The following is a 7,606-nucleotide window of genomic DNA, read 5'->3' as shown; positions in this document are numbered from 1 at the left end:
TCAAATGTTGCATTTATAAGGACCAAACGTTTTCTAGAAATGGATATATGTCACTTAATAGATCGAAATAATAGTAGAGATTTAGTTGAACTAGATATATTTAATACAAACACATTATGAAAATAATCTCAATAGGCTATTTGATGAAAACATCTGAAAGGATGGTTACAATAAAAAATTACAATGAGAAGTCAAATAGTATTTACCATAAGTACAATATAGCCTTTAAAATGTATAGGCTACTATTAATACAAAGGCAATCAGTACACATTTATAAATGCTTACAAACACCATATAAGTTGTAATACTGCCTATTAGGCTACAGTGGCATGCAAATATGCCTAGAAAAAAAATCCTTTCATTTAAAAATTTGAAAAATAGAGAAACAAAGGTTACAGTAAGTATGATATTATGATAGTGTGGTTTATAACCCCCCTGTCTCTCCTACGAGACTCGCCTGATGGCAATTAAACGATTAAAAATCGATAATTATACAACTCTGAAGAGGAAAGTTGAAAATCATTTCCACTCCTCTAAAATATAATTTTAAATATTTTTGAGGGACTATCCCGATTAATCTCAAATCAAAAAATGACCTATATAATATGATAAATGACGTTCTGATGAGATCAAATCTGTAACTGAGATATAATAGAGAAATGCATAAGATTGAACTATAAAATCATATTTCCTGCTATGATGCTATGTCAATCCCTTTTGTTTTAAAGGGGCTGACATGAACAGTTGAACTCACTTTTATCCGCAGCATAATTTTCAAGAAATGTGCTTGATCGAAATGTTTTATTGTCAATTCGTTTGTCGAGGGCTTTGTACAAGAAGACTTAAAACTATACAATTGAAAAGCTATAAGCATCGTAGTAGCATATCAAATGCATCACATAGTTAAAATAATGTCTTCATTTTTCCATGGACCAGATCAGGTAGGCTACAGACTACTGTAGCTGGCAACCACACCCCTGAAGTATGGTCAGCACGTTCTTTTGAAAACTTATTAAAACGTTATTTCATCACTGTAACTTTATTTTAGTGTTTTAAGAAGTTATGCAACTACAACTGATACAATAACACATGCATAAAATGATAAATAAGATAGAGTTTATACTATGAGATTTCTGATGTCACAACTAGAAACGCTGAAACTATGAAGCTCTGAAACGTATCGAAATGTATCAACGCTGAAACAATAAGCAGCCCTCTGGACGGGAGCCTAATCAAAACGAGCCAAGAATAGAGACACCATTTGGACGCAATCTATTTAGACATTTAAATCATGATTTTCCATAATAGCTCAAACTTTAAAGCTCTTTATCAGATGTCGTTGGTCTTTATAGCATTGTATTGGAAGCAGTTGGGTTTTATCATATTGACACAGTTGAGTTCATTTCATTTGGAGATGAGAGTATTTCTCTGTCCGCTACGGGCTCTGTGAGTTAGCCCACTCAACATGCCCTGCTTAGCCTACCGATTTGCTCTGTTCTCTAAACACTATTCATTAAGCCTACAATATGTGGCCTCTCTATAAGCGGATATATTTTCACCTGATCTGTAGGCTATTTATTATCGAGCATACCAAGGTTTTCTAATGCATGCATAAAGCTATAGACCTAATACGGCAGTGTGCATTAATGTGCTGGTTATTAATTGCCCAACAAATAAGTTCAAAATACATTAGATATCTTATCGAATGTAGCCTTCAGTAGGTCTACTGGAGCCCTTGGGGATAAGTTACGGGTATGGGACGTTATTCATCCCATACTCTGACTCAAAACATCTATTTAACTACATGAGGAGCTACATTGATGAGGAGCACTTATTTTACAACAAGATAACACCTATTGTTAACAGGGTTATGCCCACGAAGAATTCAAACATCATTCAAACATCATGAAATTAGAGAGCACGAGTACTGCTCTTCTTCACTAGGTCTACACTGTACATTAGTGCCACTCTGCGCTCGTTTGTCAGAGTAGGCCTACTTGGCATCATGTTTGAGGCCGACCACATGTTACTACGACCACGACGAAGGACACATTCAGAAAACACTTACAAGCTATGTATCATCAATGGAGTGATCGAATTCGTTTTTGTTTCATGCATGCAATATATGGGTCGCTCTCCTTGCTCTTTAAACTTTTCCGTTTTTGTTGAAAAGTGTTTCATGTCTTGAGTCTAATCAGGCCACCATCGTGCTTTAAGGAGTTAAATATGTTTCTGCCTTCGCTGTAACTAGGTCTATAGTTGGAGAAATGGTGGTTGTTAGAAAACAGTGGTAATTACTGAGCTACGACACCCCACGATATGCTCATACATGCGTGTAGTCACATTGTTCAGCACCTTGTGTTCAGCACCTTGAACCCTGGACAGCGCCCAACTAGATTTTCTGCATAGCAGGTCTCTCTCTCGCTCTCTCTCTCTGTTCAAAACTATATTGAATGTTATTTAATATAGCTTATCACACATATATCATGCAAGTACAATATGTAGCAAATGATCTAGTTAGACAAGTGAGATGTTATTGCTGATAGAAATGCAGTTGTATTTTTCTCAGCATCTTGAGAACAGAAACAGTGGCCTATACTAGTAATAACAATGGAAAACTGAAAGGACGAGCATACGTCATAAAACAACAGAATAAAATACTTTGTGGGTGTGTTAATGACTGCTATTTGCAAATAGGATGACATTTTTTAAATAACTTTATGCTGTTGTACTGATCAAAATGCTTGTTGGGAGCATAATGGCCATGTGTCTATCCCTCTTGACAAAGAGAAGGCTTTTAAACCTGGACACTTGCCAAACGTCACACCTTCCCGCCTGCCCAGGGTGCATTAACAGTATAGCTGGCAGTGGTGAAGGAGTAATTATGTTTAATTATGTTTAACACTATGTAGTTAACACTGTAGCAGCGGCAGTGAGAGCATGTATACAATTAAATTACAAAGAACATGTATTTTAATAAAGCTATTTCAAGATGAATTGGTGTTGGGCACATTGCTTTACGCGGACACAGTGTCATATCCGGATTAAATCATGTTTCATATCTAATGTTGACCTATTCCATCTCAGCGACACATACTCTGTCATAACTTTAACCTACTTGATGTGGCTGAAGTTTTACTCAATTTCCAATGAAGTATGAACACATTGCCAACTCTATTTAGGCTGATTTAGTTTATTGTTTTAAGACATTCTGATATGTGGCACTTTTTTGCTATGCTTCACATGAGCACGTCATGTTCATGACTGATATATGATTGGCTATAATACGCTATCAAAAATTATTTCTTGAGATATTTCTCGAGAACATGATTTAATAGAAAATGAAAAGGTTATCTTTTAAAAGTAATGTATAGGCTACACGTGCATCATTTGCTACTTTGCCAAAGGCCATTGCCAAAGTTCAAATAGGGCCAGTACTTCTTCATACAGAACGCTCTCCTTTCAGCTTTATAGTATACAGAGCTATATGCATCAAAAGTCATTGCCGAGATGCGTGCCTTTTTTCAGGTTCTCGGTCCACTACCACAAACCCCTGTGTTTAATTGGACTACAAACTGCTGCAGACTGTAGAAATGCATCCTCTCTCCTGAGGAGGTCGCTTTTGCACCTCTCCACTGAAATGCGCATGTGTGTTTAGGATGCTTGTGTCGTTACTTTGTCGTAAAGATGTTGTTTGTGCTTTTATGTTGAGACAGATATATTGTTCCTACCGAATGGGATTGTAATACTGTTTTCAAAGAGTGAATAAAAATATGGATGAAATTGTTAAAAATGTCCCTCTCTCTCACGCACGCAAGCACGCGCGCGCACACACACGCACACACACACACAAGAGCGGAAGAGGGAGGGAGGGAGAGACGTGCATCGCTAAGTCACTCCCCAGTTGTTCATTGTGCTTTGAGATTTTCAGGCATTTTGTCATCTTTTCATTCGCATTAACATGAACACTGATATAAAATAATCCTATGTGTAAAAGTCTAGTTATACAATGTCTCAGTTATACAATTACATTTGTACAGTTTGGGACTGTTCAGCAGGTTTAGTAACCAATAATACTGACAACGAGGAGGATCATCATTGAGAAAAACATTTAAATGTCTCTTCATCTACTGTCTATTAGGCCTATCCCCAGTGTTAAATGACCCTGCCCTTCCTCCTCTTCCTCTTCCTCCCACATCGTATTATCATGCATCCTCAGTGCACAACTCAATGAGGTGTGTGTGTGTGTGTGTGTGTGTGTGTGTGTGTGTGTGTGTGTGTGTGTGTGTGTGTGTGTGCATGTGTATGTGTGTGTGTGTGTGTGTGTGTGTGTGTGTGTGTGTGTGTGTGTGTGTGTGTGTGTGTGTGTGTGTGTGTGTATTTTCAGAGAGAGATATGCATGAGTGTGTGTGTGCCAGTGGCTATGGTGGGCCATAATTTGCAACATATGTAAATAGTGTAGAATTATATCCAAGACAGGGTCATTCTCTGGCATGGTTCTTCATGCCAGATTACAGTATCTTGCCTCAGTGAGGTTTCCTCTTTTTGTTGTCTTGATCTGAAAAGACTGAATAGTTGAGAAAACATTTCTAATTATATGGAAGCACAGCTTATTTAGGTGATGAAAAGGGACTTGTAGTGTCATAGCAGCCCCTTAAATTTGCCAAATAAGGAGCGGCAATGATGAGGTGAGAAGGAGTGAATGCCTAAAACAAACTATAGAGGAGCTCCACTAAAGCAGCCAAGGGCTTAAGATATATTAAATTACCATGATTAGGACTTTAGGCATGGTTCAAGCCTGTTTGAGAGGCTGGGGAGCCTGAAAGTGGTGCTATTCATGTCTGGGGAGCAGGGTCAATAGGTCGGTGAAGTTCACAGGACCTGTTTCTATTCTTATGCTAACACAGAATACAGGCCCTAATGCTCACTGGCTTGGAAGATATAAATGATTGGGCAATAATCCACGGCCCTCCGTTGCAGGGGGAGCTGGTCTATAGCTAATTGCGCTCTGCCTGCTCTCCATTCAGGAGACGGCCATAATGATGTCAATGAAAGACTGGCCGTTTTCTCTGCTCTCCTCTTTCCCCACTTGCAGTTAGAGAGGTACACGATTGTGTTTTGATATCAGTGCATGGGGGCTCAGGCGTTTCTGAGTGCTAGTCTTGTACAGGAGGCTCTTGGTTCTATTGAGTTTATGGCTGCATATAGTGAGATGCTGTGTTCTGTTGACAATGACTGCTTACAGTCCATTCTGAAGTTGGCTAGGTGTTTTTCCCTCCACATCTCATAATGATAACCACAGAAAATGTGTCTATTTTACAGTCCCATAAAGCGTTTTAGGGATGGTAGAGTTTGATCTGTTAGACTATAGGTGCCATGTTTAGTCACCTCCCTACTCCCCAGGACAGTTTAGTTGTTCCTCCATCCAAGAACGCCTCTTAGAGTGTAGCAATGTAAATAGATGAAATTATGATGCCGAGTATTTCAATTATTTACATATTGTTAAAAGGTTGTTTTGTTCTCCTACGGCAAGCCTGAAGATTCATTTCTCAGTGATGGTAAGTATGAGGACCCTCAACGCCTCCCGCTACAATAGACCCTATCTATCTCCTTATGACAAGCAGAAAATCTGAGAAGAATAAATGAATGAATACAAATGATCTTGGAGTGCCATGTGACAGAACACCTGCAGTCAAGTTCCTGTGGCTGAGACAGAGTCTAGTCGGCTCGTCTGGGAGCCTGGGCTGTTTCCCAAGTATTTTTCACATTCACACAACTAGTCTAGTTTAGGCTGGGCTGGGAGCATCATGGGAGTGGCTTCAGTTTACACTGTACACATACAGAATGTATTTACATTATCATACACGTTTCACCCCAAGCAAGAGTAGTGAGGATTCTGTCAGAGATGGGATATCTAAAGTCCTGTGAAAAGAATTGTATTTTTAGTCAGGGATACATTGTTACTTTTGATAGTTAAAAACCCTTAAAATGCAAGGAAAATTAGGTATATTATTGGAATTTTAAGTCTATTGTGCATTGAAAAACTGCAAGGTCAAGGTTACAGTGTATGGTTTTGAATATACTGTAATTAAAAAACGTATATGTAATCCTTTATTACCTAATAGGGGATATGATTATAAGCATATTACAGTGTCTGTAATCAAACGATCACACTTTCAGTGTCACTGTGAAAGAAATTCATGTCAGCTCCTGTCAATGGAGTTCATTCCATTGGCCATTGGGGAATAGACGGACAAGCCACTTAAACTGCGGTCATGCCCTCTGACCCCTGCCTGCTCTACAGGGCCCTGGGGAGACACTTAATAGCACTGACATCTAGGATTCTAACAGGTCCCTCTCTGAATCACATTCCAAGCATCAAAACCCGTCATCCCATCGTCAAAGTCATATTTTCTATACACTGTATTGTTATATTGCGTTGATGAAAGCTATATTCGACATCATTCCTGAATATGAAGTGCAGACACTTTCTAAGTACCTGCATTTCAACATAACATTGCCCATTCGTTCCCCATGAACTGTCCGGTATCATAGAAGGAAATGTAGAATTTAGGATAAAACTCTTTACATAAAAATACATATTATGAAAGGTTAAATTGATTATAATAGATGGGTAGTTATAGATTCACTGGATAAATTGTAATGGAATAAATAGAGAAGTATAAGGAATATCAATCTTAATTTTATAAACTATCTACAAACTAGTTAATTGTCTATAAACTATGTAAACACATCATCAACTACTGTATTTATAAACCTTTTAAAATAGTTATTTGTTTTCTTACTTGCCTGTTATCTATTCCAAGTTTAGGGAACTACACTGTTTTAAAACACCCCAGGTTTGTTGTGAGCAGGACATGTTGATAAGCACGTGTCACTTTATTGGTCTTTGCCGGGTCAAGCTGTCATAACCCTCTCTGGCTGGCGCATCCATCCAGCCCTGTTTGGCACTGGACTTGGAGATGGGATTGTCAGCAATATAGACTCACACTCAGTTTACTGCTTGATCCCCTCCTGATACTAAAACACAATAAAGTGCACATTTATGATAATTTCTGTCATTGTGTTTTAATTTCACCAAATTACATTCAGAGTGTTTTCTGAATGCTGTGGCTATTTGGGATAGCAAAATGTCTGCATTTTGGCGTAAATTAATACACATTTACCGACAAAAGAACGTGCAATAAACAATATTTTATTTGAACACTAACCCTCATTTTACCTTATGCAAAGCAATCCATAAACGTTTTATTGTAGGCTATTGCATCAGCAATTAAACCTTTAGGGAAGTAAACTCAACTGACTAGAATGTAAAGCTAGTATAGTGTTCACGTATAGGGTATCTGAAGCGCTAATACATGGAGGCAAAATGTTACAAGTACGTATTATTTTGAGATGTTCTACTGTAGGCACTCTAGAAATCTAAGCTAATAAACGATTAATAAAGATGTATCGACATTATATTCTTAAACCGTTCATTTGTATAGGCTAGATGTTTCATTAAAAAGGTGTCAGAGATAGGTGGCCCATGACATCAAGCTCGTCATAAAAACAATCTGTGAGAGAGTCAAAGAAGTAGCCAGCC

Source organism: Salmo trutta, chromosome 29 (genome assembly GCF_901001165.1).
Source record: "Salmo trutta chromosome 29, fSalTru1.1, whole genome shotgun sequence".
NCBI lineage: Eukaryota > Metazoa > Chordata > Actinopteri > Salmoniformes > Salmonidae > Salmo > Salmo trutta.
The sequence above is the reverse complement of the archived record's forward strand: the minus strand, read 5'-3'. Positions refer to the sequence as shown.